The 8,285-nt window shown below is 40.9% G+C and overlaps 1 long non-coding RNA gene across 2 annotated transcripts; it reads right to left on the reverse strand.

Moving 5' to 3' along the window:
• Nucleotides 1-1,348: 1,348 nt before the first annotated feature.
• On the reverse strand, nt 1,349-4,159 carry LOC118166734. Of its 2 annotated transcripts, none has more exons than XR_004750698.1 (2): nt 4,050-4,159; nt 1,349-1,874 (listed from the first exon to the last, which is right to left on the reverse strand). It is a non-coding gene; the product is annotated as an uncharacterized LOC118166734 (long non-coding RNA). The 2 variants fall into 2 exon arrangements; XR_004750697.1 differs by lacking the exon at nt 1,349-1,874 and adding an exon at nt 2,680-3,294 and having other exon boundaries at nt 4,050-4,153.
• Between the last annotated feature and the right edge of the window lie 4,126 nt (nt 4,160-8,285).

The raw sequence follows: 8,285 nt of genomic DNA on the forward strand, positions 1-8,285 counted from the left end.
AAAAAAAAAAAAAAAACATCATAATAGGTTTTAGAATTACAGCTAAGTGATAAACAGCTTCCTGGGTTTGGCAAAGGAAAACAAAGAAATCCAAATGGATAACTTAATTCACAAAGGGAAAGGGGAAGAAAATACAATGAAAAGGGCTCAAGGGCCAAGATAAGGACAGGGAGATCACTCACCAGTTACTGTCATGGGCAAAGCAGACTCAGCACAGGGAGATTAGAGAAATTTATTACCTATTACTAACTAGATAGAGCAGTGAGAAACAAACAAAATAACTGAAAACACCTTCCCCCTCCTCCTTCCCTCTATCCACCCTTTTCCACCTCCTCTCCCCAAGCAGCACAGGGGAAGGGGGGCTGCGATCAGTCCCTGACACTTCATCTCTGCCGCTCCGTCACGGTCTCGCCCTGCCCCTACCACAGGATGCCATCCTTCCCAAACTGATCCTGTGGGGGCTGTCCACAGGCAGCTGCTCTTCAAGAACTGCTCCCACACAGCTCCATACCACAGGGTCCATTTGTCAGGAGCAAACTGCTCCAGCACGGGTCCCACATGGGTGGCAGCTCCCCCCAGACCCCCTGCGTGGGCTCCTCTCCATCGGCTGCAGCTCCAGTCTGGGGCCTGCTCCTGCAGGGGTTCTCCATGGGCCACAGCCTCCTCCAGGCCACATCCACCTGCTCCATGGGGGCTCCTCCATGGGCTGCAGCGTGGAGATCTGCTCCATGTGGGACCCATGGGCTGCAGGGGCACAGCCTGCTCCACCAGGGGCCTCTCCACAGGCCGCAGGGGAACTTCTGTTCCAGCACCTGGAACACCTCCTGCCCTCCTTCAGCCCTGACCTTGGGGGCTGCAGGGCTGGTTCTCACTCTATCCCAACTGCTGTTGCACAGCAGTATTTCCCCTTTCTTAAATCTCCTCTCACGGAGGCACAAACAACATCACTCACTGGCTTGGCTCTGGGTAGTGGCAAGTCCCTTTGAAGCCAAATGAAACTGTCCCTTATCTAACATGGGGCAGCTTCTAGATTCTTCTTGCAGAGGCCAACGCATGCAGCCCCCCAACACCAAAATCTTGCCACATAAACCCTCTACAGGTGTTTTCTGCTATTTGTAAAAATAGCTAACGAGAAAAGATTGTGTTCACCAAACTGAGGAAGATCATATCCCACTTTTTTCCCAGAAGCCTATTGATTTGACGCTATGGGTGACCTGTGTTCATTCCAGCTTCTCAATAACCAGAATTTACTACGTTTTTGATTGATGTTACCAACAGAGTGCACAGAGATCTATGTTGGGGTTGCACCTTGCTGTTGCAAAAGGAATTATGAACTTCACTCAGAAAAGAGAAGCAGCAATATATTTATTGATGAAAAACAGTGATTTAGCAAAGTTTAATAGTGAATAAGATGATGATTTAACAAAGCTCTAATGGTAAACATGACATTAACGTGATGTCAAGGTCACCTGATTATATACTGCATAGGGGCCAGGGTCAGACTAAAAGCATCAGAGAGACCCTTAGGTTGAGTTATAAGGTTCAGAATGGAGTCCCTTTTGCCATCCAAACTCCAAAGAGTCAAGATATAACTGGATCCTATCCCAATCCCAGATTTAACAATTTATGCCTAAAGGATTATATGCACAATCAATCCTTTCTATTACTCAGCTAAGACTACAAAGTTTCAGCACGCTTAGCAAATCACTTGCAAAGTTTCAACAAGCCAGCTATTAGTCACTTATCCAGTATTTGTCACAGGTAAGGAATCTCCCTACCTCAAGGAGTAACCTTGAGGCATATCTCTCTTCAAGGAGAAGATCCTGGCAGGCTGCCTGCAGTACAGGAGAGCTCAACGGGCTGTGGGATGTTCCCTGTTTATGGGGTAAGATGATTGACTATAAGTCATACTTGCAAACCAGTCGTATATATATGGTTGGTACATGCTCCTATAGCCGTTGGATCTATCTCCCCCAAATCCACTTTGAGCCTGGTTCAGCTATTATGACCAGACGTATTCATCAGGGTTGCCTGATGATTATCATGCATGCAGGGTTATGGGTGAAGGGTTAGATTAGGGGTGGCCCAGGGAGTACAACACCACAGGTGTTCAATACCAGTATGAAATAAATGGTATGGGGAAAAAAAAAAAAAAAAAAAAGGATGAGTAATAAGGTAACATAGATGGCAGACAAAATTACTCATTACAGTTAAATTTAAAACTGCAAAGAATCAGATCTGAAGATTTTGTATGAATAGACAGATCGTGGAAAATAAAATGACTTGACAATAAGTGAAAAGAATTGTACATGGGAAGAAAATCCTAAGTGTGCCTGTACAAGAATGGTCTCTGAATAAGGTATAACTCAAGAAAGATATCTTGGAGTCACTATGGATGGTTTTCTTAACTACAGTTTTTAATCACTATAGTTAGCAGTAGGCAAAAAAAAAAAAAAAAACTGGAAACAAAGAAAACAAAACAATAGCACCGTGTAAATACAGGGTCTGTTCATTCCTTGAATGATATATAAGGTTTTAGTTATTCCATAGCAGAAAGGAATGGCAAAAAAAAAAAAAAAAAAAACTACCAGGGATTGGAGGCCTTCTGTATGAGAAAAAACTAAGCAAACTAAGATTCTTCAGCTTGGAAAAGACTTTCTGAAGAAAGGAAGACTTATGATGTCTTGGAAAACTGTTTTATAAGGAAGAAATCATTACAACAGCAATACATATTACTCCAGTCTTTGAGTCATTAATCGTACACAGAGGGTGAAAAGGAAATTACTATGACAGTTTATAGGATTTTAAATATAACAATTAGCAATAACAATTAACTATGTATATAATTCTAACAATGTAACAATACACTATAACAATTAATTATAGGCACTTTCTACAATTATTACAGCATTATTAAACTGTGGGACAGCACCACACAAAGCTGTAAAAGTTGAAAGTTAGTGATTTCCAGAAAGGACTGGAGAAATTCCAGAGCCATCAACAGCTAGTAAACATGATGCTTTTGGTCCAGTATGGGCTGCAGAAGTTCTATTTGTTTGACAGACAGTGGGAAAGAAATCCTAGGAAAGACATTTTCTCCCTTGGCTTTTTAAACTCTAAGTATCCAATAACGGTCATTGTCAATGAAAGACCACTTGTCTAATCAGTGAAAGACCACTGATCTTCATTTTGACCCAGTATGGCAGTTTTTAAATTCTGTTGCCTATAAAGTCCTGTAGGATATGAAAGCAGCCATGTATTATTAAAGTAGAGATGTATATAAAGAAGAGCAATCTGAAAAAAATAAGAAAGTATAAGGTTAGAATCAAAAATGTTTTATCAAATTATTTCCTTTAAGTTCAAAGGTTTTACACAACAGGGACATTTTCACAAAAATCCACCCCATAAATTAACCGCACAACCAATGTTAGAGTCCCAACCTCTTGTAAAAGACAAAACATACTTTTTAGTGCTTCTGAAAGTGTGTAATTTCATTCTTGATCTCCTCAAAAGTTGTTATTTTCATAGGAAGAAAAACCTCTAAATTACATTATCTATTTTCTAGCAGGTTATACAGCTGGGTCATTTGTTTTTGAAAAACAATGAGTTACATTAATCAATAGATTTTGACTCAGTGTTCCTCCACTCTTTTATTACAGCTGATTGCAGACTATCACTCTTTCCAGAGACAACTCTAAGGCTCGGAGAACATTAGATGATTTTCCTCTCAGTAAGGATTTTAACTACTCAGGAATAACCTTCAGAAATTTAAGCTCTATCACAAATCAGGACATACTCTGGACTGTGGTCCAGGTGGTGCCATCTGTTCCACACAGTCCCCTTTACTTGTGGAGAGTGCGAGAGAGCAACAAAGTCTAGGCTATGTGGGAATTCCGGAAATTAAACAGTGCCACTGGCTATACTACATCTATGTCAGACAAAATAGTCAGTTTGGGCTTGTAATAATAGAATAAAAGCCATTCAGTCAAATGTCAGTATTAAATGGTTTTAATTTTTGAAATCTTGATATTGATCAGGATGATACTTACGATATTTTGGATCCTCTGAAGCCACCAATTACTTTGTCACTGGTGTCAGTGAGGCCAGGTTTTCACCTCCAATCTCCAGGAAATAAATATTTCTGAAAGGAATTATCCTGAAAGAAAGGAGAGAAAATATTTTGAAACAGAGAGGAGATATAATGACTAATTTGGCAATGTTTGCTTATGCATTCTGCTATATGAGAAGTATCTCAGATGTAATCACTTCAAATTATTATTATTTTGAAGTCATATTTACTGCTGATCTCCTTTCTCAGAATCCTTGACAGTTCTTGTCAATAATACAGAAAGCTAATATTTACACAGGATTTATTACAGTGGATACAGGAACAGAAACATAAATCTTAATTGGTTATATAACACTGATTTTCTGTGAAACTTGGACAAGGCAAGTTCTGAGGAACTTGCTCAAATGACCATCTTTCTTAAGCTGATTTTATTTCTGTATATTGGAACGATCACTTTGCTGTGATTTCTGTTGTCTCTATTCTTTTCTTACTCTCCTAGCTATGTTGTGACCTTCCCCACAGAGAATATCTGTATTTCCTTGACTAGTGAAGCCCTAGTTCCTGTACCTAACTCTGTCTACCATGAAGTGATTGAAACCCTGGCCTCATTGCTTCCTGCTGCCAGCCACACAGCAGGCGCTGGTAGGCAGGGCTCCTACACTTGGAGCTTCCTTCCTGTGTTTCATCCAAGCAGCTGCGTATTTCCACAGGCATGTCCTCTGCTCTTTCGGAATCTCAAACAAGGCTGCTGTTTCTTGAGCCTTACTCTTCCTCTGAATTATCAGAGTACCTTCTGTGGTGGTATTACCATGCAAGGCAGCTGAACACCACAACCACTCTCTCACTCCCAATCCTCAGATGAGGAGGAGAAGAAGTAAAGGAAAGAACAACTCACGGGTTGAGATAAGGATAATTTAATTAAAGAGAAAAATTATTATTAAGGAAATATTATTATTAATTAAACAATTCAACTAAAGGGAAAAAAGGGAAAGGGGAAGAAGGAGGGGGAAAGGGAATAACAAAACAAAACAAGTAAAGGCTATGTGGAAATGCAGAGGAAAGAAATTACTCTCTACGTCCTACAAATGAGCGATGCTTGACCACGTCCTTGAAGCAGGGCCTCAACGCACGTAGCCGGTGTTCGGGAGGAGGACTGACGTTTCTGCAACGAGAGCCCACCCCTCCCCTCTTCTTCCTTTTTCCACCTTTTATTGCTGAGTGTGACATCATATGGTATGGAATATCCCTTTGGTTGGTTTAGGTCAGCTGCCCTGCTGATGTTTCTTTCTCACTTTTTTCCCACACCCTAGGAGGGTTAGAGAGAGTCCTGATGCTGTGCCAGCACTTTTCAGCAGCAGACACAACACCGGTGTGATACCACTGCTGTTCTAGCTACAAGTGCAGAGCGCAGCACTGTATGGGCTGCTGCAGGAAAAGTTAACATCCCAGCCAGACCCAGTACACCTTCAAGTTAATAAAAAGCTGTATTCCAATATTTAAAATGAAAAGGAGTGGAGGGCTCTATTTTAATGTAGAATGCTGAGATTTAGTTGTTTGTGCTCTCATGGGCACTGCTACAGATTTCAGGTGTATTTTTAAAAGAACACTGTAATTCTGAAAAACAACTTTACATGTAAAATTGGTACTTATTATTGGTATGATCTACCTCTCTCCCTTCAGTATTACATCTGAAGAAAAATAAAGAAAACCAGCTTTGGTCTGGGTCTCAGATGCCTATCTTCATAAGATTTAAGTGAAATTGCACTTCTTTTCTCATTTTCCGTTTGAGAGCAGTAGCCCAGTCAGCCCTACTGTCAAGCCCTACTGGAAAGGAAAGGGCTACAAGAAACCAAAGGGAAACCAAAAAAGTTGGGGGGGGGTGGGGGGGGGGGGTGGAGGGGGCAGCTATCAATGAAAAATATGGCAGAACTTGAGGGTTACAAAACTGAAAATGAGTTAAAGGGGTCCACATGGGGACCTGAGGCAGAGTGATCCTGACAGCACTCACTGCCCCTGAGAGTGTCTGCAGAGGTATGTCTGTATGTCTGTACATACACAGCATGTTTGACTGGGATCTTCCTCTCACTGCAGAAAGGGCATGCACCAGGTACCCCCACAAACCACACCATTAGCACACCTGCACCCACTGCTCTGTGGAGGATCTTCCCAGCCAATGTCCCCAGTCAGCTCCAGCATGAGATCCAAGAAACCAATCTGTCTCACCAGGATTGCCTACTTCTTAAGGGGGAAAGATGGGCTTCTTGTCTTGTGTTTCTTTACAAAGTGTCTAAATACCTTGGCAGTGAGTCTCCCCCTTAGTGCCTTTTCCATTGCTGGTGAATTCATGACATTTAGATCAATGGGAGTTTTGAAACCCATCTAGATCTTTACGTATACCATATCTGTATAGTTAGCAGTGCAGCTGCTGATAGACTTCACAGAAATATTCAGAGGTTCCTTCAAAAGTACTTGCCTCTAGATAAACAGAAACACAAACATTTGCACAGGGCTTTCACACGGTTTCCAACCACCAGATCCCTTCCTGTTCCTCTTTGAAAATGTCTTTGAAAACTCCTTATGGTTTCTGTCTTATGTAGTGCAAAACAGCACAGTCCTCCCAGTTTTAAACCAAGACATTGGGTATTGTATTGCCTACATCAGCCATGCTTACTCCAGCTGGTTTGATCCAATTTGTTACCTGCAATTTCAATTTTCCTTTCTGGAACATGTAGTCAGAGAGAAACATTGGCCAGATAGTCTTCTTGAAACTGGACTACTCTGGTATATTAATTGCTGGGTAAAAGGTAAAATACATGAAAACAAAGGTTTGAAACTCCAGAAAGGAGTACAGCGTTCCTTTTTTTACCTAAAGCTGTAAAGAACTTTCTCAGTGCTGACAGACAGAAAAGCAATCATTAAGCTCAGTCAGTTGGTTATATAGTATTCTACCTTGTTTTAAAGCAAGTTGCATGGGTTTTGTCCACAATTTGTCACTTCCCAGCTTGATATTTCACAGATTATACTAACTTTGTCAGAACATATTCTAATTCAGAAAATGACAAGTATAAAAACCTGGGCCCTTGCTGGAAAATTGCATCCAGGCTTAAATCTAGATAATTATACCCCTGAGTGGTAACTGGCATTAGTATTTCTACCTAGAGCTGGACAGGTTTTGGACTGTGAACACATATGGAGGACTAATAGCAGCAGTTCTAAAAACTGCTACTGTTGTTAGGACATTACATTGGCATGAGAGCTAACCTGTACACTGAGAGCAAGACCAGGTACAGAGATCAGACAGCAAGTCATCCTTCTATACCGGATTTTATTGCTTCACATGTACACCAGTAGACAGTCATTTCTTACTGCAAACTCCCACTCAACCCATCCTTCTCAAAATTGCCATTGCAAACTGAGGGACATTTTCAATGAATATCGTAGAATACCCCGAGCTGAAAGGGACCTATATGGATCAAGTCCAAATCCTGGCTCGACACAGTACCACACAAAAATCAAAGCAGAGGTCTGAGAGCATTGTCCAAATGCTTCTTAAACTCTGTCAGGCTCTGTGCTGTGACCACTGCCCTGGGTAGCCTGTTCCAATGTCTGACACCCCCAGTGAAGAACCTTACTTTCTGTGTATATTGTACTTAAATCAGAGAATAGCCTAATAAGGCTTCTGACTTGCTTTCAGTAAATTACTTCAGACTGATTAAATGTCTTTGTTATAGTTATAAATAGTATTCATAGGACCCTTATTCTCTTCTAATCTTAGACTATGAACAATAGAGATTATCCTCTAGATTAAGTGTTCTATATCTGAACTAGAAACAATGCTCACTCAGAATTTAATTCTGGAAAAATGCAGATTCTTATGATTTCATTATGTTAGTTATCATTTGTTCAAATAATAAATGTACACTCTTTGACTTCATGAATAATTTACCATTTAGAGAAAACAAACATGGCCTGCAATTAGGGAGGGGGACATCACAAGGTCTGATTCATATGCTAATCCAAACTCATACTTGCATAACTCTCTTGAACTCCATGGAGTTACAGTGACTCAGAAATGGAATAACATAACGACAAATTAGGCCCAGCAGAGTTTAAAACAGCCTTCATCTTATTTGAAATCGCACGACTGAAACTCAATAGATCCCACAAAAAGGCCATAAAGAAGAATCTCAGTGCCACACCCTGAGAACTGCAGGAG

The sequence above is a fragment of the Oxyura jamaicensis genome, chromosome 4 (assembly GCF_011077185.1).
Source record: "Oxyura jamaicensis isolate SHBP4307 breed ruddy duck chromosome 4, BPBGC_Ojam_1.0, whole genome shotgun sequence".
NCBI lineage: Eukaryota > Metazoa > Chordata > Aves > Anseriformes > Anatidae > Oxyura > Oxyura jamaicensis.